The sequence below is a fragment of the Balaenoptera borealis genome (assembly GCF_965194805.1).
Source record: "Balaenoptera borealis genome assembly, chromosome: 5".
In the NCBI taxonomy this organism is placed as follows: Eukaryota; Metazoa; Chordata; class Mammalia; order Artiodactyla; family Balaenopteridae; genus Balaenoptera; species Balaenoptera borealis.
In genome coordinates this window covers 127,049,744-127,072,570 of record NC_138862.1, presented here as the reverse complement: position 1 = coordinate 127,072,570, position 22,827 = coordinate 127,049,744, and the positions used below count along the sequence as shown (strand labels likewise).

General features: G+C 38.3%; 1 protein-coding gene across 6 annotated transcripts in view; it reads right to left on the bottom strand.

The window, feature by feature from the left end:
- The window catches only part of PIK3CB (phosphatidylinositol-4,5-bisphosphate 3-kinase catalytic subunit beta), a 194,414-nt gene that overhangs the window by 134,906 nt on the left and 36,681 nt on the right, over positions 1-22,827 (bottom strand). For 5 of the 6 annotated variants that reach the window (XM_082393690.1, XM_082393692.1, XM_082393687.1 and 2 more), the window contains exon 2: positions 11,985-12,089. The exons of the other annotated variant lie outside the window; for it this stretch is intronic. The gene's annotated coding sequence lies outside the window, so the exon portion shown is untranslated. The remainder of the gene's footprint in view (positions 1-11,984; positions 12,090-22,827) is intronic. 6 annotated transcript variants of the gene reach the window in all.

Genomic DNA, 22,827 nt, shown 5'->3' with positions numbered 1-22,827 from the left:
TATCATGCCCCCTGAAATAAAACTACATATACTATAAAGCTACAGTAATCAAAACAGTATGGGGCGGGGGGGGGGAACCTCCCTCATGGTCCAATGGCTAAGTGGCCCCAATGCAGGGGGCCGGGTCCAATCCCTGGTCAGGGAACTAGATCCCACATGCCACAACTAAGAGTTGGCATGCCTCAACTAAAGATCCCGCATGCCACAGTAAAGATCCCACACGCCGCAACGAAGATCAGGCACGTCACAGCTAAGATCCAGCACAGCCAAATAAATAAATAAATATTTTTATGAAAGAAAAAACCAGTATGGGGGAATTCATGGCCGTCCAGTGGTTAGAACTCCACATTTTCACTGCCAAGGGCCCCAGTTTGATCCCTGGATGGGGAACTAAGATCCCACTAGCCATACAGCATGGCCAAAACAAAACAAACAAAAAAACAGTATGGTACTAGCACAAAAACAGACACACAGATCAAAGGAACAGAATAGAGAATCCAGAAATGAACCCACGCTTATACATCAATTAATCTACGACAAAGGAAGTAAGGATGTACAATGGAGAAAAGAGAGCCTCTTCAATAAATGTTGTTCAGCAAACTGGACAGCTACATGAAAAAGAATCAAACTGAACTACTTTCTTACATAGTATACAAAAATAAACTCAAAATGGATTAAAGACTTAAATGTCTGAAACCATAAAACTCATATAAGAAAACACATGCTGCACGCTCTTTGACATAGGTCTTGGCAATATTTTGGGGGGTATGTCTCCTCAGACAAGGGAAACAAAACCAAAAATAAACAAGTGGGACTACGTCAAACTAAAAAGGTTTTGCAAAGCAAAGGAAACTATCAACAAAATGAAAAGGCAGCCCACTGAATGGGAGAAGATATCTAGAAACAAGATATCCAATAAGGGGTTAACACCCAAAATATAAACTCATACAACTCAACATCAAAAAACAAACAATCCAATTACAAAATGGGCAGAGAACCTGAACATATGTTTTTCCAAAGAAGACATACTGATGGCCAACAGACACATTAAAAAGATGCTCAACATCACTAATCATCAGGGAAATGTAAACCAAAACTACAATGAGATACCACCTCCACCTGTCAGAATGGCTATCATCAAACAAAAAACCAAGTAACAAGTGTTGGCGAGGATGTGGAGAAAAGGGAACACTGTGCATTGTTGGTGGGATTGTAAACTGGTGCAGCCATTATTGGAAAACAGTATGGAGACTCCTCAAAAAATTAAAAATAGAACTGCCATATGAGCCAGCAATTTCACTTCTGGGTAATCTGTCCGAAAATAATCAAAATATTAATTCAAAAAGATATATGCACTCCAATGTCTACTGCAGTATTATTTACAACAGTCAAGATACGGAAGCCACCTGAGTGTCCATCAATAGACAAATCGATAAAGAAGATGTAATATCTATATCTATAGTGGAATATTACTCAGCCATAAAGGGGGTAGGGGATCTTGCCATTTTCGACATGACTGGATCTAGAGGGCATTGTGCTAAGTAAAATAAGTCAGACGAAACAACAAATGCTGCATGATCTCAGTCACGAGTGGAATCTAAAAACCAAGCAGGGCTTCCCTGGTGGCGCAGTGGTTAAGAATCTGCCTGCCAGTGCAGGGGACATGGGTTCGATCCCTGCTCCGGGAAGATCCCACATGCCGCGGAGCAACTAAGCCCGTGTGCCACAACTACTGAGCCTGTGCTCTAGAGCCCGTGAGCCACAACTACTGAGCCCGCGTGCCACAACTACCGAAGCCCACGTGCCTAGAGCCCATGCTCCACAATGAGAGAAGCCACTGCAATGAGAAGCCCGCGCACCGCAACGAAGAGTAGCCCCCGCTCGCCGCAACTAGAGAAAGCCCGCGTGCAGCAACGAAGACTCAACACAGCCAAAAATAAATTAATTAAAAAAAAAAAAAATTTAAAAAAAAAAATAAATAAATAAAAACCAAACAAATAAAACAAAATGAAAACAGACTCATAGATACAGAGAGCAAACAGGTGTTTGCCAGAAGAAAGGGGGATGAGGAATGGGCAAAATAAGTGAAGGGGATTACAAGGTACAAACCTGCAGTTATATAATAAATAAGTCACCGGTATATAATATACAGCATAAGGAATAGGGTCAATAATAACTTTGTATAGGGATAGATGCTTATTAGACTTATCTTGGTGATCATTTCATAATGTATGCATATTTCAAATCACTATGTGGTACACCTGAAACTAACATAATATTGTACATCAACTGTTCCAATTAAAAAAAGAAAAAAAAAAAAACCTCATATATGCTCCCTCAGTTACATTCAGTCCAATGCTCTGTGTACTCTACCACTGTGTTTTCCTTATCACCCTTCTCCAACCAAACAGAAAACGGAATTATGAAGAGGAGTGGGCAACAACATTGATGAGGCTAACATTATGATGTCCCCAAATCATTCACTATTTAAACTCAACAGCTTTAATCCTTGTTTATCACTTTACACATACATTTTTTAATCCCCTGGTAGAAATGAACATGTTGACAGCTCTTTCTCCTCCTGACTAGTCATCTGACTAAAATTACTTTATTTTTCAGAAGTAAGTGTAGAGACACAAAGTATGCTGAATTTGAGGCAAGTAGAGCCAAGAGCGCTTTCCAAGAGAAGGGGATATTTTAACACAAACTTGAAGAGGAAATTGGCTAGGCAAAGGGAAAAAGAACATATGCAAAGACCTAAGAAACCTTAAGTATTTGAGGAATTCAAAGATTACCCTTTGGAACAGAGAGATGGAAAACAGAGGCAGAATGGTAGTGGAGGGGTTGGCCAAATCTCCATTCTGGTAGGCCACATTAAGGTATTGCTCTTCATCCAAAAAACAAGAGGAGACTCAATGAAGAATGTTAAACAAGTGAATAAAAATTGATCGAATAAATTAATTTTTATACACTACAGTGAGAAAATGAATAGGCAAAGAACACAAACCCAACAGAAAAATGGGCAAAATAATTAAATAGAAATTTCACAGGAGCCAAAAGTCCCATAAACATATGGGGCGGGGGTGGAATATTCAACCTCATTAGTCACCAAAGAAATGTAAATTAAAACCACAATGAGATACCATTTCATAGATCACTGCTGGAGGGAGAATGAATTGATTCAACCTCTTCCAAGAAGTTTGGCATCAAAAATTCCATTGGTGGACTTCCCTGGTGGCAGAGTGGTTAAGAATCCTCCTGCCAATGCAGGGGACACGGGTTCCATCCCTGGTCCGGGAAGATCCTACATGTCGTGGAGCAACTAAGCCCAGTGCCACAACTACTGAGCGTGTGCTCCACAACAAGAGAAGCCACAGCAATGAGAAGCCTATGCACCGCAATGAAGAGTAGCCCCTGCTCACCGCAACTAGAGAAAGCCCGCAAAAAGCAACAAAGACACAACGCAGCCAAAAATAAATAAAATTAGAAAAAAAAAAATTCCATTACTAGGTATACATCCTAGAAAAACTCTTATCCAAGGTTGTCACACGTACATGGGTATTCAATGTAAAATTTTTCACAGTATCCAAAAACTAAACACAACCTAAATGTGCATTAATAGAATGGATCAATAAATTATATACTTTACAATACAGGAAATTAATACAGCTATACACATCACCATGAATGAACCGTACTAACAATGTAAAATCAAAAAAGAATATTTGATTCCATAAAGTCAAATATTGTTCAGAGATGCAAACAGAGATGGTAAAGTTATAAAGAAAAGCTTAAAAAAATAACAAAAATTTCAGCAAAGTATAGCTTGGGGAGAGGGAGGGAGATATGATCGAAGAAGGCACTCATTACTGATCTGGCTGTTATGCAGAGTTGTTCATTTTTCATCATTCTTTAAACTATAAATTTAAGTTCTCATGTGCTCTTCTGTATAGATGCTAAATTTCACACTTTTTTAAAATGGATTAACAGCAATAACAGATGTAAAGCCCCTCGGCAGCATCTGGTGTGGAGAATCCATTTGATGGGAACCCACTCCCCATTTTACTGTGACTATGACCTCAGTGTTAATGATAAACCTAAGTTCTAGATTTTTGCTATCACCCATAGTTGCTTCTTCTCCTCTATTCCTACCTAAGAATCCTGACCACCCTTATGCCCCTAACTACTTCTCCTTATCACCTTTGTCTTTAACTCTAGATTCTAGGAGGGAAGTGACATTAGCATCTACAGCAAGGAATTGTGATCCTGCTCATCTCCATTCCTGCCACCCTTGCTGAAACCTAGATAGTGAGTTCCTGAATGACAGGTATAAGCTCTTTCATCTTTGCGGTTCTTTCTGCACAGTGCTTGATACAGGACCTCAGTAACTATTTGCTGATTGATGAATAAATAAATACATTACAGAGCTAAGCTACTAGTGAAAATAAGATTAAAGTTTAAAATCAGACTGGTGCTTCCTCATGTTCTCTAAGCCCTTTCACAGTTTTAAAGACTCTCTTGGTTGCTCAGGAACAACAGAAAGACAATTCCAAAGTTGCTTTAAAAATCTCTGCCCACAAAAATAGTAGATGTGTAGTCATCAGCTGTATATAATAATCTCCATTCATTAATAATCCTTAAAACTCTGAATAAAAAATTTAGATCCTTCTTCAAAGTAACATAAATGATTTTCCATTTCAATTTTTACAATTATAATTTACTATTATTTTATTTTAAAAATTACATTTAAAATGTACTCTGTGTATAATGCATAAAACTAGTTCATCCTCTACATAAACAAAATGATGATATTTGATAACATGTGACTGTTTAGCAAGCTCTTATATTGGAAAACTGTACTGAGATCAACAAGGCAGCCATTTATATCGCCTTTTATATACTACTTCCCCTGTCATGTGGCAGTCAAAAGGCTAAGTGAGATGCTTACAGCAAAGAAAACAGTTTTGAAAGGTCATGCTACACAGATAGCCAGAATTTCTTTCACAATATCCTTACTGTCTGTGGTAGACTATATGACAATCTAACCACAGTTATTTTCTGAGAAAAAGCAAAAAGCATGCTATCAAAGAACCAGAAACAGTAGGCACTCAACAATATAATCTTTATGAACATTTTTCTAACGCAGAAACATCCAGTGCATATTAAGGAAAAAGAATCCTGAATCAAAGACAAAGAACTGGGGGAAGAGGAACTAGTAAAAACTGGAAGGCAAGTTTAAACCACTCAGTTTATTCATAATATTCATGTAACATGATAAGAAGCTTCTAAAGTAAACTTTTTCAAATTAAAACGTGATTTACCAAGGAAAAGCATAACTATAACAATATTGAAGCATGAATATCATCTATTTCAAAATTTCCAAATCTTAATGACAATTGCAAACAAGGTACAAAGCTTCAAAATCCTCTCTGCAGGAGCTGTAATCCCATCAGCACTTTTTTTTTCCCTTAATAACTTTTATCAGTCTAGTATCCATCTGAACAAGGAACGTCTTTTCCTAACTGTTACACTGACACTGACTGTGTCAGTCAACAGCATGATGAAAATTTCTCCACCTCCTTATAAAATTTCCAATTTTCAAGTGTATCCTTTGGGGGAAAAAAGCATTCTAACTCATTTAATCATCTTGTCCAATCCTGGGAGATCATAGTTATTCCTGCCCAGTAATCAAAACACATAGCTTTCTCCTAAGCCAAGTGAAGGTACTTGGTACATTAAACACCACAGCCAGGTTACATAGACAGAATAACCATAAGTTTTTGGCAATGAATTCTTTTCAAGGGTCCATAATTTTAATTCCTGTGAGGATCTCTCACTAAAATTTAACCAGGTGACAACTTTCTTTACCAGTTCCGACCTTATAGCAGAGCATGAGGATGTGTTACTTCTAAACCTACTAGAAAATGATCTAAGATAAACCTTCTTTTAAGGAAATAAATATACTTAAAACATTCCACTGTTCAAAACCAAAAACAAACTATAAACCAAATCCAGGCAAAGATGTGGAGAAATTGTAACCCTTGTATATTACTGGTGGGAATGTAAAATGGTGCAACCACTGTGGAAGAAAATACAGCAGTTCTTAAAATATTTAAACAAAATTACCATGTGATCCAGCAATTCTACTTCTGGGTATATATCCAAAAGAATTAAAAGCAGGGAGGAAGTCACACAGATATTTGTACACCCATGTTCATAGCAGTATTATTAACAATAGCCATAAGGTGGAAACAACTCAAATTTCCCTCAACAGATGGGCAGATAAACAAAATATGGTATGTACATACAATGGAATATTATTCAGCCTTAAAAAGGACACTGTGATACACGCTACAACACAGATGAACCTTGAGGACATTATGCTAAGTGAAATAAACCAGCCATGAAAGAACAAATATTGTATGATTCCATTTATACGAGCTACCCAGAATAGGCAAATTCACAGAAACAGAAAGTAGAATAATGGTTATCAGGGATTGGGCTGATAAAAAAGTTGCAGAGAGGGATAGTGGTGATGGTTGCACAACACTGTGAATATATTTCTGCCAGGGAATTGTACATTTAAAAACCGTGAGGGACTTCCCTGGAGCAGTGGTTAAAGAGTCTGCCTGCCAATGCAGGGGACATGGGTTTGATCCCTGGTCCGGGAAGATCCCACATGCTGCAGAGCAATTAAGCCTGTGCGCCACAACTACTGAGCCTGCGCTCCACAACTACTGACCCTGTGCCCTAGAGCCCGCGAACCACAACTACTAAGCCCGCGTGCTGCAACTACTGAAGCCCGCGTGCCTAGAGCCCGTGCTCTGCAACGAGAAGCCACCGCAATGAGAAGAAGCCTGCATACCACAGCAAAGAGTAGCCCCTGCTCGCCACAACTAGAGAAAGCCTGTGCACAGCAACAAAGACCCAACGCAGCCAAAAAATTAAAATAAAAATAAGAATTAAAAATAAGTAAAGAAAATTAAAATAGAAACAGTTAAAACTGTCAATGTTCAGGAAGAACACATTGAGCTCTTTCCAAATGCCCACATTTGTACATATCCCAAATTTAATGATTCCTTCATTTATGAAATTTATAAAATTCCTTCATTACTTATTTCAGAAGGAAGTTACTGATAGTATGAAATATGATGATAAAATAAGAACAATAAAGTCACATAGAGTTGTAGATGCTTAACATTGATTTAAGCTCACTCACGCTGAGTACTTGTCATGATGCACTAGTAATAAATGCCATTTTACTGGGACACAATTTGGAATCATGTGTTTTGGAGATCACAGAGGATCTCTGAATATGTTAAATCTGAAAATGTCAAGGGTGAGGCTAATGTATTTTTACTTCATTAGCTTCAGGCAGCTAAGGAGCACTGGATTTAGAGACAATGTGGAGTTCTATAGCTGTGGGGTTTTCTTTCTTAGTATTCAATGTCAATGAGCAAAGTAACCAGACCTCTTCCTTCAATTTAGAGGAAAAAGTCTTTATTTTATTTTCTGGCTGCACTACGTGGCTTGCGGGATCTTAGTTCCCCCACCAGGGATTGAACCTGGGCCCTCGGCAGTGAAAGCTCGGAGTCCTAACCACTGGACTGCCAGGGAATTTCCAGGGAAAGGTCTTTAACTGATCATGAGTGTTGCTTCTGTACTTCTGACACCATCTCTCAATCAATCATGATGTGATTTGGAAATCCCCTTTTTATTAAGGTTTTTTAAAAGGGAGTACTCTTGGGTATTTCATTTCTCAATTTACAGATAGAAGCAACAGCAAGAGAAGGCCCCCTTGACAATGTGAAATGAGCCAACTTATTCTTTCAATCCATCTCAGTCCCTATATCTGCTTTGAGTAAAGAAAAGTGAGCAATACTGTGCAGATGAAACTGAACATTCAGATGCTTTGTACACATGAAGAAGCTTACCTAATTCATGTATAGCAAGTGTTAACTTATCATAAAAAAAAAAAAAAAAGTCAAACTGGTCAATTTTGTTATGCACATTTTACAATTTTAAAAAACCCAAATCCAGGGACTTCCCTGATGGTCCAGTGGTTAAGACTCCACGCTCCAAATGCAGGGGGCCAGGGTTCGATCCCTGATCAGGGAACTAGATCCCTCATGCTGCAAGTAAAAGATCCCGCATGCTGCAACTAAGATCCGGCACAGCCAGATAGATAGATAGATAGATAGATAGATAGATAGATAGATAGATAGATAGATATTTTAAAAAATTAATTAATTAATTTTAAAAACCCAAATCAAAATAAACTTATTCATCAGGAACTACAAGGCCTTCATGCATCCAATCCACCTTTCTCTACTCTTCCTACTTCCCTGTGGGATTAAAAAAATCTGTTTTATTGTACATCCCCTTCTCTTATCATTACCTCAGACACTTCAAACATCTGGCCTCACGGTTAGCCACAAGCTACACTGCTCAGCCATAGCCTTGCCTTTCACCCCTCCTGTATCCTCACCCCTGGATCTGCATCTCCACCATCAAAAAGAAGAAAACCCAAAGTCTACAACCTGACTCTAGCTCTTCTACCTTCACAATGTCAGCTTCTACTTCCTCCTGCCTCACTTACTCCATTCCAGTCACACTGGCCCTCTTACTGCTCCTAGAACACATCAAGTACAGTCCACCCTCAGCTCCCCCACCCCTAACCCATGTATCTACCTGGTCTGCTCCCTTAACTTCACTTAGAGCTGTGAGCCCAAATGTCACCTAATTAGAGAGGGCTTCCCTAACCACACCTTATAAAACAGTAAGCCTACCCTTCCGCCGTCAATATCTACCTTTCCCTAATACATTTCCCTAATATATTTTTAATGGTACTCATTACCATCTAACACAGTATATATTTACTTACTGTTTATCTTCCCCACCCTCATTAGAACATCAATTCCATGGGAAAGGAGCCTCTGTTTTTGTTGACTGTTATAACCCCAGCAGCTAGCACAATTCTTGGTATATTAGGAGGTGAATATATTATTCAATAAATATGTGTTGAACCAATCATGGCCTCCAGTCCCTTGTGCATTACCTTTTACCAAGCCTATATCTCCATAGACGGTTATTCCAACCACCAATGCCAAATTTCTCATTTCCATCTTAAAGGTTATGCTAGCTAAATTCACACTGCCTGCCATGTCAAGTTGTTTATGCTGAACTGAGCCTTTATGATTGGTCAACAATCCTTTCTATCCTATCCTGGTGATCATATTAAGTTCCTCCACCATGGTCTCTGGCCTGGTCAATTCCAACAGTCTCTTAACTGATCTCCTTGCTTCCCCTGTACTCCTATAGTCCATCTTTAATAAAGCAGCCAGAGGAATCTTTAAAACATATATCATATCATGACACTTTTCTGTGTAAAACCTTTCCTTAAAAGATTTCCTTGAGTCTAAACTCTTTACCATGACCATAGGAACCAACATGGCCTGGCCCTGCCTACTTCTTTAACTTCATCTCATGACTCTATGGTCCTCATCCACTCTGTTCCAGAACACTGGCTTTCTTTCCATTCCTCAAATACATCAAGCTCATTTCTACCTTGAGATTTTTATGCTAGCTTTATTTTCAGGTGACTGAATCCTTGTCTTTCATACCTTACCTTAAAGTCACCTCCTCAGAAGTAGCCAATAAGTCACTTTATCAACTGCCCTCCTCAGATCACATTACAATTTGGTATTTTTATTGTTCGTTTCAACGATCGGCTTCATAAGAAAACTTATCGGGACTTCCCTGGTGGCACAGTGGTTAAGACTCCACGCTCCCAATGCAGGCGGCCCGGCTTCAATCCCTGGTCCGGGAACTAGATCCCACATGCATGCCACAACTAAGAGTTCACATGCCACAACTAAGGAGCCAGCGAGCTGCAACTAAGACCCGACGCAACAAAATAAATAAATAAAAACACACCTGGCACAAAGCAGGTGTCCAATGAATATCTGCTGAAGTTGGAAATTACTCTACAACATTTTTCCTAAATGTTTTCTCCTTCCAGAATCCCAATCCCACCACTGATTATTCGCCTTGTAGATAACCTCAATCCCCATCTTATTTTGAAAAGCAGGATAAGAAATTCTACAGTTTTCTTCCTCTTTGCCTACAAACTCCTTGATTCATCCTCTCTTCCCTTCCTCTGGTTTCTAAGCAGAATGGCTGCTACTCTTTTGTAAGAGTTAAGCCCTTTGCCCAGGTCCTTGATCTCAAACCTTCTTACCTCCTTCAGGCAATTAATCACTCTAATATTTAAACTATTCTACATATTTAAACTACTCTGATGGATCATTCCCTTTCACCTAAAATATACCAAGTGCTAATGCTAAAATATCTTCTATGTGGCTAACTCTTCAAAATGATCACTGTCTCATTTCCTGCACAAACTTCTTGAAAAACATTCTATTTTATACTTCATGCTTTTCTGTATTTTGTAAAACCATTTACTTAACCTCTTATAATTCATCCTGGTCTACTCAATCTGTTCTCTCAGTTATCAAGAACCTCTTAATAATTATCTTATTTTATTACATAATGAACCTAATAATTATTAATTATTAGGTTATATTAATGCCCTAGAGGGGTTCTTGAATTTAATTAAATTTAATGCCCTTCTAGGGTATTAAAATCCTTAATCTTTCTAAGCATCTCATCCCTCTCAAGAACCTCTCCTTGAAATTCTTCATTATGCTTCAAAGAAAGACACAATACCTTCATACCTTTCCTCTTATTTTTCCTTTACTGATTCTTTTTAAAAACATTTAAAGTTCTGTACTTTACCTTTTTCTCTCTGCTAGGATACTGGAAATGTTATCTACTTCCACAGCTTAAATTCTATGTGAATTGCTCCAAAATCTGTATCTTTGGGCCCTAAATTATCTTTTTTCTAAATTTTAGTCTCATGTTTCCACATTTAAGGAGATATTCTGAAAGTTCTACCTGTACCTCCAAAATCAAAATGTGTCTCACAGAATTCATATGTTATAGTCCCATCCACTTGCCCCCTAATAACCAGTCTTTCCTTGTGGTTTCCTTACTTATGTTATGGTACCATCATACTTGTAGCCACTCAAAATCTTAGATTCATATATATGATTTCTTTCTTCCATATTCCCTGCCAAATCTGCCTTTGAAATCTATCCTGCCAAATGAACTCACAGACCACCAGCTTCCACTCCCACCACTCATTCAGGTAGTCATTATTTCACTTTTGCATCACTTATCACAGTGACAAGTGCTAAGCACGTAACTTGCCTGCTAGACTATCAGCCCAGTCTAACACACAAGTTAACATTCCCCAGGCAGAGAATATCTGCCCTCGTTAACAGTATAACTAGGGTAGATCATGTAATTTATCACACAGAAGACAAGAGTAAAAAATGGCATAAGATAGTTCAGCAATTACACAATGTTGTATGTCAATTATATCTAAATAAAGTTGGAGAAAAAATATTTGGGCATTAAATTATCTACAAGAGGCTTAAACAAAGATATATATTGTCACACTAGAACTCCAGTGCTTGGGGAAATGACTGCTGCATCCCAAGTACATACCATATATTGGTTCAATAAATCACTTAAGTGCTAAAATATTCACTTTATCACCTTCTCTTCACTCTTTACTGCAAACTTATTTTCAGCCACATTGTCCTGAAATGGCCTCTGCTGGGGTCAGCAATGACCTCCTAACTGCCAAATCCAAAAGGCTCTCAGTTTTCAATTAACCTCTCTAAAAAGCTTTAAACACTACTGACCCCTCCTCTCTCCTTCATAAAGTTGGGTTTAATCTGTGGTAAACATAATCCTAAGTACCTGACTATCTTAAAACAAGGCCTAGGACTTCCTTCCCATCCCCACCCCAGAATAACTAAAAGATTTAGGATCTAAGCAAGATTCACATCTTCCTTCTTTACTTAACTTCTGAAAAAATAATATAAGTAATTAAAGATACGAAATTGGATACTTACCTTGAAATGATAGCCCCCATTTCAGTCTTTTAGGAAAACAGATGGCATTACTTATTTGTTAAAAGTGAAGTTTTCATGGAAGACTTTTTCAGATTAGAAGATATGCTGCCAAAAAGGGTGAAGATAAAAGATATTAACACCTAAATGGACTAAATTAAAAGTAATTTTACTACTTATATGACATAATTGCTTATAACTGTATTTTTAAATATGGGGAAAATACAGAAAACACATGAACCACAATATTTAAGTTACAGAACGTTACAGCTGTAAGGGAGTTGTGGACATCCTGTGCAACTATCTGAATTATCTTATGTAGATTACCTCCTCTTTCTTGAAACCTCTTTTCTGTAATATGCTAGTTTCCTTTCTATTTCCCAATCTATTCCTCCATCTGGATCATAAGCTGCTAACCATGAGTAACTTATTTCATTTTTCCCCTTTTCTTCTTTAATGTAATATTTGACACACACAAAATATATGGAAAGATGAATGTAAGCAAGCATTAAGATGAACACTGTAAATTGTAAATCACCACGCCACATAAGAACATCAGTAACATTACCTACATGCTCCTCTCCTCCCAACCTTTATCCTAAATATTATTCCACTACTTTTTAAAACATGCTTTGTCACATATGTATTATGTCCTTAAACAATATTTTGTTTAGTTCTGTGTCCCCTGCTCCCTTTTTCAGCTTGATAACTTGGTATGCTAAGTTATCATAGCATACCAAGTCTCCGGGGACTTGAATTTTTTCACTCAATATATTTCTAAATATGAATGAAGTCTTCAGCGACTTGAATTTTTTCACTCAATATTTTTCTGAGCTTTATCCATGTTACATTTTCATTGCTCTATATGGTATTTCACTGTATAAATATGCCACGGTGTATTTATCTACTCTGTTGACAAACATTTGTATGGTTTAGTTTTTTGCTTTTATCAACATTACTATACAAGTCTCCAGGTACACTTACAGAAGAATTTCTTTAGGGTTAGGCTTTAAACCTAGAAGCGGAAAATTGGTGAGTCATACATAGGACATCCAAATTCCCAAGTTTACCAAAAATGCCAACATGTCTTCAACTGAATCACCTTACCAATTCTCCAGCAGTATATGAATCGCTAACACATCTTCTCCAATACCTGGTAGAGTCAGATTTCTTAATTTGTAGCAATACAGAATACATAAAATGGTATCACACTGTAATCTGTTTGTACTTGATTAGGCTGAAGATCTAATAAGGTTGAAGGCCTTTTCACAAGTTTATTAATGATCTATGTTCCTTTCTGCATTCCTTTGTTCAGAGTTTTTAGACAATTTTATTGGATTGTCTTTTTCTTATGAAATAATATGCTGTGTATATTCAGGACCAGGACTGGCTACATAATTTGCAGTGCCCAGTACAAAATAAAAAAGCAGGGCCACTTATTCAAAAATTAATTTCAAGACAGTAACAGCTTAGCATTAAAATAAGTGTGGGGCCCTGTGTGACTGCACAGGTTGTACATCCATAAAGGTGGCCCTGTTCAGGACACTAATTCTCTATTACATATATTACAATTTTCCTCCCAAGTTTGTGGTTTATCTTTTCATCTTCCTTATGGTGTTTTTAGAGGGACATTAATTTTAATGTAGTGAAAAATATCAATCATTTTTTGAGTCACTTTTCTGGCTCACTGAGAAAATCCTATAGACTTCATAAAACTTTATGGCTTTGCCTTTTCATCTGAGCTCTAATTCATGAGTGCTTTCCAAGGATCAGTGAGCTCACAGCTCTCTCCTCTCAGCCATTATGTCCCATTCTTCACAAACAACATTTCAGGACTTTATGACCTTTGTGACAGTAGCGTCCTAATCATTATCATTGAATTCATTTCTGGGCAAGCCCACTCAGATTGGATTGGAGGGACTTCCCTGGTGGTACAGTGGTTAAGAATCCGCCTTTCCAATGCAGGGGACGCAGGTTCGATCCCTGGTCAGGGAACTAAGATCCCACATGCGGAAGGGCAACTAAGCCGACACGCCGCAACTACTGAGCCCGCATGCTCTGGTGCCCGTTCACCACAACAAAGAGCCCACACACCGCAAGGAACATCCCACGTGCCGCAACTAAGACCAACGCAGCCAAACAAATTAATTAATTAATTAATTTTTAAAAACCAAATTGGACTGGAACTTGCGCCACATGCCAAGTCTGGAATTGTCTATATTTGTCAGTAATACTCCAAGTCAGAAATTTTAATAAAAAATTTCAACCATCTGGTTAGAACATTTTATGTTTAAAAAAAAGGGAGAAAAGGCTGAAAAATCTTCAAGTTTCATTAAATTAGCAGGAATCAAAGGAGAGCATGATTGCTGTTATTAAAGTTGAAAATCTTTTTCATTTGGAATCTTCAAAATAAAATTTGGCTAGGAAGCAAATAATTTTATTCTAGTCTTGGCTTCTTTTGAAATAAGGTCAATAATATGCTTTTTAAAGTGAAAGGAAAGTTATAAAACAAATTTTAGAATGATGTCAAAATGTATCAAACTGTTTACTTTCCCAAAAGTAAAGGAATTAGTCAACTCAAAAATAACCAGGGGCTTCCCTGGTGGCGCAGTGGTTGAGAGTCTGCCTGCCAATGCAGGGGACACGGGTTCGAGCCCTGGTCTGGGAAGATCCCACATGCCGCGGAGCGACTGGGCCCGTGAGCCACAATTGCTGAGCCTGCGCGTCTGAAGCCTGTGCTCCGCAACGGGAGAGGCCACGATAGTGAGAGGCCCGCGCACCGCGATGAAGAGTGGCCCCCACTTGCCGCAACTGGAGAAAGCCCTCGCACGGAAACGAAGACCCAACACAGCAATCAATCAATCAATCAATCAATCAATAAAATTAAAAAAAATAATAATAACCAAATTTCTGGTGCAGGATGTTGACAGCTGAGGAGGCTGTGGGGGGGGGGGGCTGGGATAAATGGGAACTCTATGTGCTTCCTGTTCCATTTTACTGTAAAACTAAAACTGCTCTAAAAAAATAATGTCTATTTAAAAGGGAAAAGAGAAAAGGAAAGCAAAAAATAATAACCAATTTGACACAATACAGGTTAATAATGAATGTAAGTATACTGCTTAGTCTTCTTGGACAGTAAACAAAATTACTCTGATTTCTTCAAACACAGAATTCAATAAACTTTATTCTTAAAGTTCCTAATAATCCTTTAGGTAAAAACAATGTTATTAACAACCTTACCATGAAGATCCACTCACAACTTCACTGTGAAAAGAAATCAAGCAGCATTTACTAGAAGAAAAAAGTTCTGGACAAATATTCATTAAACTTTAAAGGGGTCGGGGGAGAGTTTCAAAAGCTCATCCAACCACTGAGAACAGCACATGATGAAACCAAAACCCCTACACAGGTTCTATCTCTGGTCCCTGTTCAAGCAAAAGTACTCTTCTAGGGCTTCCCTAGTGGTGCAGTGGTTAAGAATCCACCTGCCAATGCAGGGGACACAGGTTCGAGCCCTGGTCCAGGAAGATCCCACATGCCGCGGAGCAGCTAAGCCCGTGCACCACAACTACTGAGCCTGTGCTCTAGAGCCCGTGAGCCACAACTACTGAGCCCATGTGCTACAAATACTGAAACCCACGCGCCTAGAGCCTGTGCTTCACAACAAGAGAAGCCACCGCAATGAGAAGCCCGCACACCGCAACAAAGAGTAGCCCCCGCTTACCGCAACTAGAGAAAACCTGTGTGCAGCAATGAAGACCCAACAAAGCCAAAAATTAAATAAATAAATAAATAGTTGTTTAAAGGGGGGGGGGCTTCCCTGGTGGCACAGTGGTTAAGAATCCGCCTGCCAATGCAGGGGACACAGGTTCGAGCCCTGGTCCGGGAAGATCCCACATGCCACAGAGCAACTAAGCCCGTGTGCCACAACTACTGAGCCTGAGCTCTAGAGCCCGTGAGCCACAACTACTGAGCCCGCGCACCACAACTACTGAAGCCCATGCGCCTAGAGCCCGTGTTCCGCAACAAGTGAAGCCACCGCAATGAGAAGCCCGCGCACCTCAAGGAAGAGTAGCCCCTGCTCGCCACAATTAGAGAAAGCCCGCACACAGCAATGAAGACCCAACACAGCCAAAAATAAAAATTTTTTTAAAAATTTTAAAAAAGAAACCGACTCATAGATATAGAGAACAAACTAGTGGCTACCAGTGGGGGAATGAGGGGTGTGACTGAAGTAGGGGATTAAGAGGTACAAACTACTACGTATAAAGTAAATAAACTACAAATATATATTGTATAGCACAGGGAATATAGCCAATATTTTACAATAACTATAAATGGAGTATAATTCATAAAAATTTTGAATCACTATGTTGTACCTACACCTGAAACTACTATAAATATTCTAAATCAACTATATCTCAATAAAATAAAATAAACAAACCAGTAACAATGTTGCTATTTTAAAAATAATATTATTAAAAAATAAATTCCAAAAATCACTTCGTAGTAGAGGTGCTCATCTCTCTCCTTTTCCTACTGAACCCACAGTACTCTTCACATACTACCACAAAGTCCTAGCCCTACATCAAAGAAATGCAATTTCTATTCCAACATTTATGTTTATAAAATGCAATTAGAACACTCAAAAATATTCTTTGAGGGACTTCCCTGGCGGTCCAGTGGTTATGACTCCACACTTCCACTGCAGGGGGCACGGGTTTGATCCCTGGTCGGGGAACTAAGATCCCACAGGCCATGCATGCACGGCATGGCCAAAATAAATAAATAAATAATTTTTTAGAAAAATTCTTTGACGACTTCCCTGGCCGTCAAGTGGTTAAGACTGTAATTCCACTGCAGGGGGCGCCGGTTCAATCCCTGGTTGGGGAATTAGGATCCCACACACGGCACAGCCAAAAAGAAAAAAGAAAAAAATCTTTGATACCCATGAAATCAAATATTTCTCCATTACCCAAGAAATGACCAGATTAAAACTACTAGTGGGGCTTCCCTGGTGGCACAGTGGTTAAGAATCCGCCTGCCAATGCACGGAACACGGGCTCAAGTCCTGGTCCGGGAAGATCCCACATGCTGCGGAACAACTAAGCCCGTGCGCCACAACTACTGAGCCTGCACTCTAGAGCCTGTGAGCCACAACTACTGAAGCCCGCACACGTAGAGCCCATGCTCCGCAACAAGAGAAGCCACCGCAATGAGAAGCCCACACACTGCAACGAAGAGTAGCCCCCACTCGCTGCAACTAGAGAAAGCCCACGCACAGCAACAAAGACCCAACGCAGCCAAAAATAAATAAAAATAAAATAAATAAATTTATTAAAAAAAAAAAAAAGACTGCTAGTGTATGAGTCTGTTAGTCTGTTTTTCTTTCTTTTTGTTTAACAAATGGAGATTATATATTCTGGCTTTTTTAAAAATACAGTTTCTCAAAAGACCAATATAGCCAGTAAACATAGGGGGGAATAAAAGCAATCTCACTGGTACTCCGGAAAATAAAAACTAAAAGCACAATAAGATACCACTGTGTACCCACCAGGATAGATAAAAATTAAAGAAACTAATAATACCCAGGCTTGTTGAAAATGGAGAGCAATGGAAATTTACATTCCTTATGACATAGGAATTCCACCCTAGATATAAATCCAAAAGAAATGTGTACACGTTTCACCAAAAGATATTTACTAGAATGTTCACAACAGCATTACTCAGACTAGCCAAAAAGTATAAACCCAAAACAGAATGGATAAATTATGATACATTAGCACAATACTATATTGCAATGAAAATGAATTTAGTACCTTAGAGCTTTATAAACACAGTCTGATACATAAAAATATGCAAGCTGTTAAGCAAAAAAAAAAAAAAAAAGAAGCACAGGATAGTTGCTATGATGTGTCTTTGGCAAAGGGATAAAGATGTAAAGAAATAAAAATCTATATTCATATTTGCTTCTAAGTATAAGAGGCACTGGAAGATTACACAGATACTAGTAATATTAGTTTCCTGGGCAGAGTGAAATGTTAGGGAATTGGGGTAGACATGAACTGGGTAGCTGGGAAAAGGGTGGGAAACTGTTTACTTTTTTTATACTTTTTAATCTTTGAACCACAGTAATCTATTACATATTACAAATATAAATAATCCAGAAAAAGGATTCAAAAACCACTTTTTTAAATCTATTTAGATATGAGCATCTGAATTAAAAAAGATATTTCAGCAATAAAAATAATTTGCAAACGCCTCAAAAAAATAAAAACCAGAAGTGTGCCTCAAACATACACAAATAATGGGAACCACTCTTTTACACACTGTAAGAATGAGAATATACCTTTGTTCATCTTACTAAGCTACACGGAGCAACTCACAACTACACATAACATGGATAAATCTCATGAACACATTGGGGTTTTTTGCTTTTTTTGCGGGGTGGGTGGGGAGGGTTGACTTAAACAACAAACATCAGTTCTGGAGCTTGGAAGTCTGAGATCAGGGTGCCAGCATGGTCAGGTTCTTTGTGAGGGACTTCTCTCTGGTTTACAGACCACCATCTTCTCATTGTATCCTCACATGGTGGAGAACAGAGAGAGATACCTGCTTGATTCCATGTATATAACATTCAAAAAATGGGCATAACTAATTCTAGGGTGTTAGCTGTCAGAATAGTGACTACCCTTGGGAAAGAAGCAAGCAGAAGTGAGTGGGGTGGGAGGTGGTACACATAAGGAGAGTTTCTGGTCTCCTGGCAGTGTTCTACTTCTTGGTGATGGTTACATGGATCTGTTTACTTTGTGATAAATCATGATACTATATATTGATTATTTTTTGCCATTTACTGCATGTGTTATACTTCACTGAAAAAAGTTAAAAGAAAAAAAACACAGTGAACCACTATATCGCATCTGCTAGACTGACAAAAAGATCTGACAGTATCAACTGTTTGAGATTATATGGAATAACCAAAACATTTTACCTTCCTGGTGACAGTATAAATTAGTATGACCTCTAAGGAAACCAATCTAGCATTATCTAACATATTTCATTATTTTTAAGATGAAGTGTTTTCTACATTTTAACACCTTTGATATAGAAATGCATCTTACAGTCACCATCAGGTAGCAGGAATGCCTCATGTGAACTTGATTCTTTTTCCTCATGTCCTAATAAGACAACTACAACCTTTAATATTTTAGTACACAAACCATGTAAGGACCATTTGAAAAAAGAATATATATCCTGGCTGTAGTCTGAAATCTTTGTTGACATCTTTTGGTAAAAATCACCAAAAAACATCCAGAATGAGTGTCAGAGGCTTATAAAAATCCACCTCACTACACCCTTAAGATTTATATACTCTGCTGTACATATGTTACACTTGAATTAGAAAAAAAAAGTATAAATAAGGATAACAATTTCTGCTTCAAAAACCCCGTGAAATAGTTAAGTTCACAGAACATGGGGGGGGGGGGAGTCTTAAAAATATGGACAGACTCCCGACCTCACTCATTAGAAAAATGCAAATTAAAACTATACAATTTTCAACCTGTTTGCCATGGTACATTGTTGGCAAGGCTGTGAAGAAATACACATCATCCGGCATAACAACAACATAATGGTAAGTATGTGAATTATGTAACCTTATTGTGGTAAATATTTTGCAATATATACCTGTATCAAATCATTACATTGTACACCTTAAATTTACACGATGTTATATGTCAATTAAGTCTCAATAAAGCTGGGGAAGGGGGGAGAGAAACACACATTATCCCTTTTCATTGGTGGGAGAGTCAGGGTCCAAACATAAAGGCAATTTAGCAATATCTATCAAAATTACAAAGATACATGGCCTTTTATTAGTAATACCACATCTGAATTTATTCCATAATTATATACTTGCATATGGGCAAAATGCCATATGTACAAGGTAGTTCACTGCAATACTGTTACAATAATAAAAAATCAGAAACAAGCCAAACGTCTACCAACAGGGAATTGGTTAAATAAATTATCCAAAGGGAAATCATACAAGTTAAAAAACAAAACAAAACGATATACTCTATGGAAAGATCTTTGGTAAAGATCTCCACTGTTAAGTAAAACACACAATGTACAAAGGGGAGGGTAAGAAGACCAATCTGCAGAACAACAGGTATAATACGCTACCTTCGGAGTTGGTGAGTTTTTTGGATAGAAAAAAGTGCCTGTACTTTTATTGCCTTTATTTATGTAAAGAAACTCTAGAAGAATACATAAGAGTCTAATAAATAGTTTCCGGGACAGAGTGGAGTGTTGGAGGAATGCAGTAAATAGGAACAGGGTGGCTGAGGGCTAGAGGTGGGAGAGTTTCTACTGTTCAACTTTCTTATATTGAAAAGGTTTTTAATCCCATGGGAATCTATTACTATTATACATAGATTAGTAAATTAATAAACCAAAATAGGGTCCAAATACTATCAACATACACACACGATGACGAAAACTATTCTTTTACTGTCTCCGTAACTGAGGCAACAACATTATCCATCTCACTGAAGTCTGTAGTGTGAACACATCTATCTGGCCTAAGTCATCAGCCCAAGATCTCTAATACTAGTTTCCTTGAGAAAGCATGTTTCCTCCAAAATTCCATTTTGCTTCTCTCAGAGTCAGGGTCAACCTCCTCTCCCCTAGTTATATAAAGCCTCATGTCTCTTCTGAACAAAAGCTTCACCTAAGGATTCTCGCACTCTCACTTGTAAGTCCAGGGGTTAGTCTTTTGTACTCACCAGTAATTCACCCTAACAACTAAATCATGGTCTAATAAATAAGGGAATGTACAAAAGGGAGGCATCTAGTGTTTGCCGCCAATAGTATCTCCTCCTTAAACTAAAACAATGAGATAATTCCTATACTGAATTGTCCTCCATACTGAATTATATCATCCATCTCTCATTTACCTAAAATGCAAGACACTATTTGACTAAATTCTGGTAACAACAAGATTAAGTATGAGAGAGTCTGGGGTGCAAGCCTTGGTGCAGATGCTGCTGTCTGTCCATCAGGCCAGCTCCTATGCACCTACACCAGTTCAGGTGGCATTTTCTCTAGAGCCCTTTCTGATCCCCCAAGGCTTACTCCCATGGGATCCTGCTGTGACTTGTACGTAACTCATTTATTACAGTGCATTACAAATATTAGTTTGCTTATCTCCCCTACAGGACTGTGGATCCCTCAGAGCAAGTAGAGAGTCATTCATATTTACAATCCAAGTACCTGCAAAATGCCTTTGATTAGGGCAGGTAATCAAAAATGTTCACTGAATGAATTAAAGAAACTATACGTGTAGCTAAAATCCCACTTAACGTTCTGCTTAACCCCAAAGGCATTTTACTTCATTCAGTCCCTGTTTTGAAGAAAACAGCAACTCTAATAACACTTTTCCTTACTGAAATATATCAGTATCTTAGATGTAAAGCTTTCATACATATAAAATCACTGAAAATATTAAGAAAACATCTCAGTCACTTTAGAAGTGTTACATAAAACTATGTAAAAAGTTAAGTATGTCTACTAAAAGTTAATAAAGGGACTTCCCCGGCAGTCCAGTGGTTAAGAATCCATGCTTCCATTGCAGGGAGCACAGGTTTGATCCCTGGTCGGGGAACTAGGATCCTACATGTCACGTGACATGACCCCCCCCAAAAAAATGGTAATTAAGTAGAAAAACAGCTGATGTTGGAGTGCTAAATTTTTATGAACTTTTGTTCATTTTTTGTTTTAAAGAAATTACGAGATATAATGATAACAAGAAATAAGTATATATAACATTTTCTAAGAAGGTAGATAGCGTTATAGGGACCAAGCATTTCTCCCAGAGTCTCAAACACTAACTGATACAGACATTCCAATATGGGCTGTCCCACGTGGCTTGAGGAAAAGGAAGCAGAAAACAGAATAATCAAGTATTCAAATACACCTAAGAATTGTGCGACAGACAGGTATTTACAATTCAAAACGGGCTTTCAAATTTTATCAAATACTGGCAAAAGCTGGGAAACAAGGAGAAAAGCAAACTTTAAGGATGCCTTTTAAATACATCCTAGTTAATCTAGTCAACATAAAAGATAGTTATTCTTTTGTACTCTGCTTTTTTTCTTTAACAATCCTGGAAATTACTTTGTATCAGTTCATAGAGATCTTCCTGATTCTTTTTTTACATCTGGACTGTACTTCACTGTGTAGATATACCACTGTTTATGGGTATTTAGATTGTTTCCAATATTTTAACAGTGTAAACTATTGATATCCTCCTGTTCTGCTCCCCCTCAAACAACATCTCAGACAAAAAAACAAAAAAAACTGGCTCTACCAGCCAAAACATACCAAACTCAACCAACACTCCCACTGTCCCTGACATAGCCTCAGTCTAAGCCAGGGGTCCCCAACCCCCAGGCCATGGACCGGTACCAGTCCATACTCTGTTAGGAACCGGGCTACACAGTGGCAGGCGGGCAAGCAAGCAAAGCTTCATCTGTATTTAGAGCTGCTCCCCATCGCTCACATTACCGCATGAGCTCCGCCTCCTGTCAGATTAGCAGCAGCATTAGATTCTCATAGGAGAGCAAACCCTACTGTGAACTGTGCATGCAAGGGATGTAGGTTGCACGCTCCTTATGAGAATCTAATGCCTGATGATCTGAGGTGGAGCCGAGGCAGTGATGCTAGTGCTGTGGAGCGGCTGCAAATACAGATTATCATTAGCAGAGAGGTTTGACTGCACAGAGACCGTAATAAATCAATTGCTTGCAGACTCATACCAAAACCCTATCAGTGAGTGGCAAGTGAA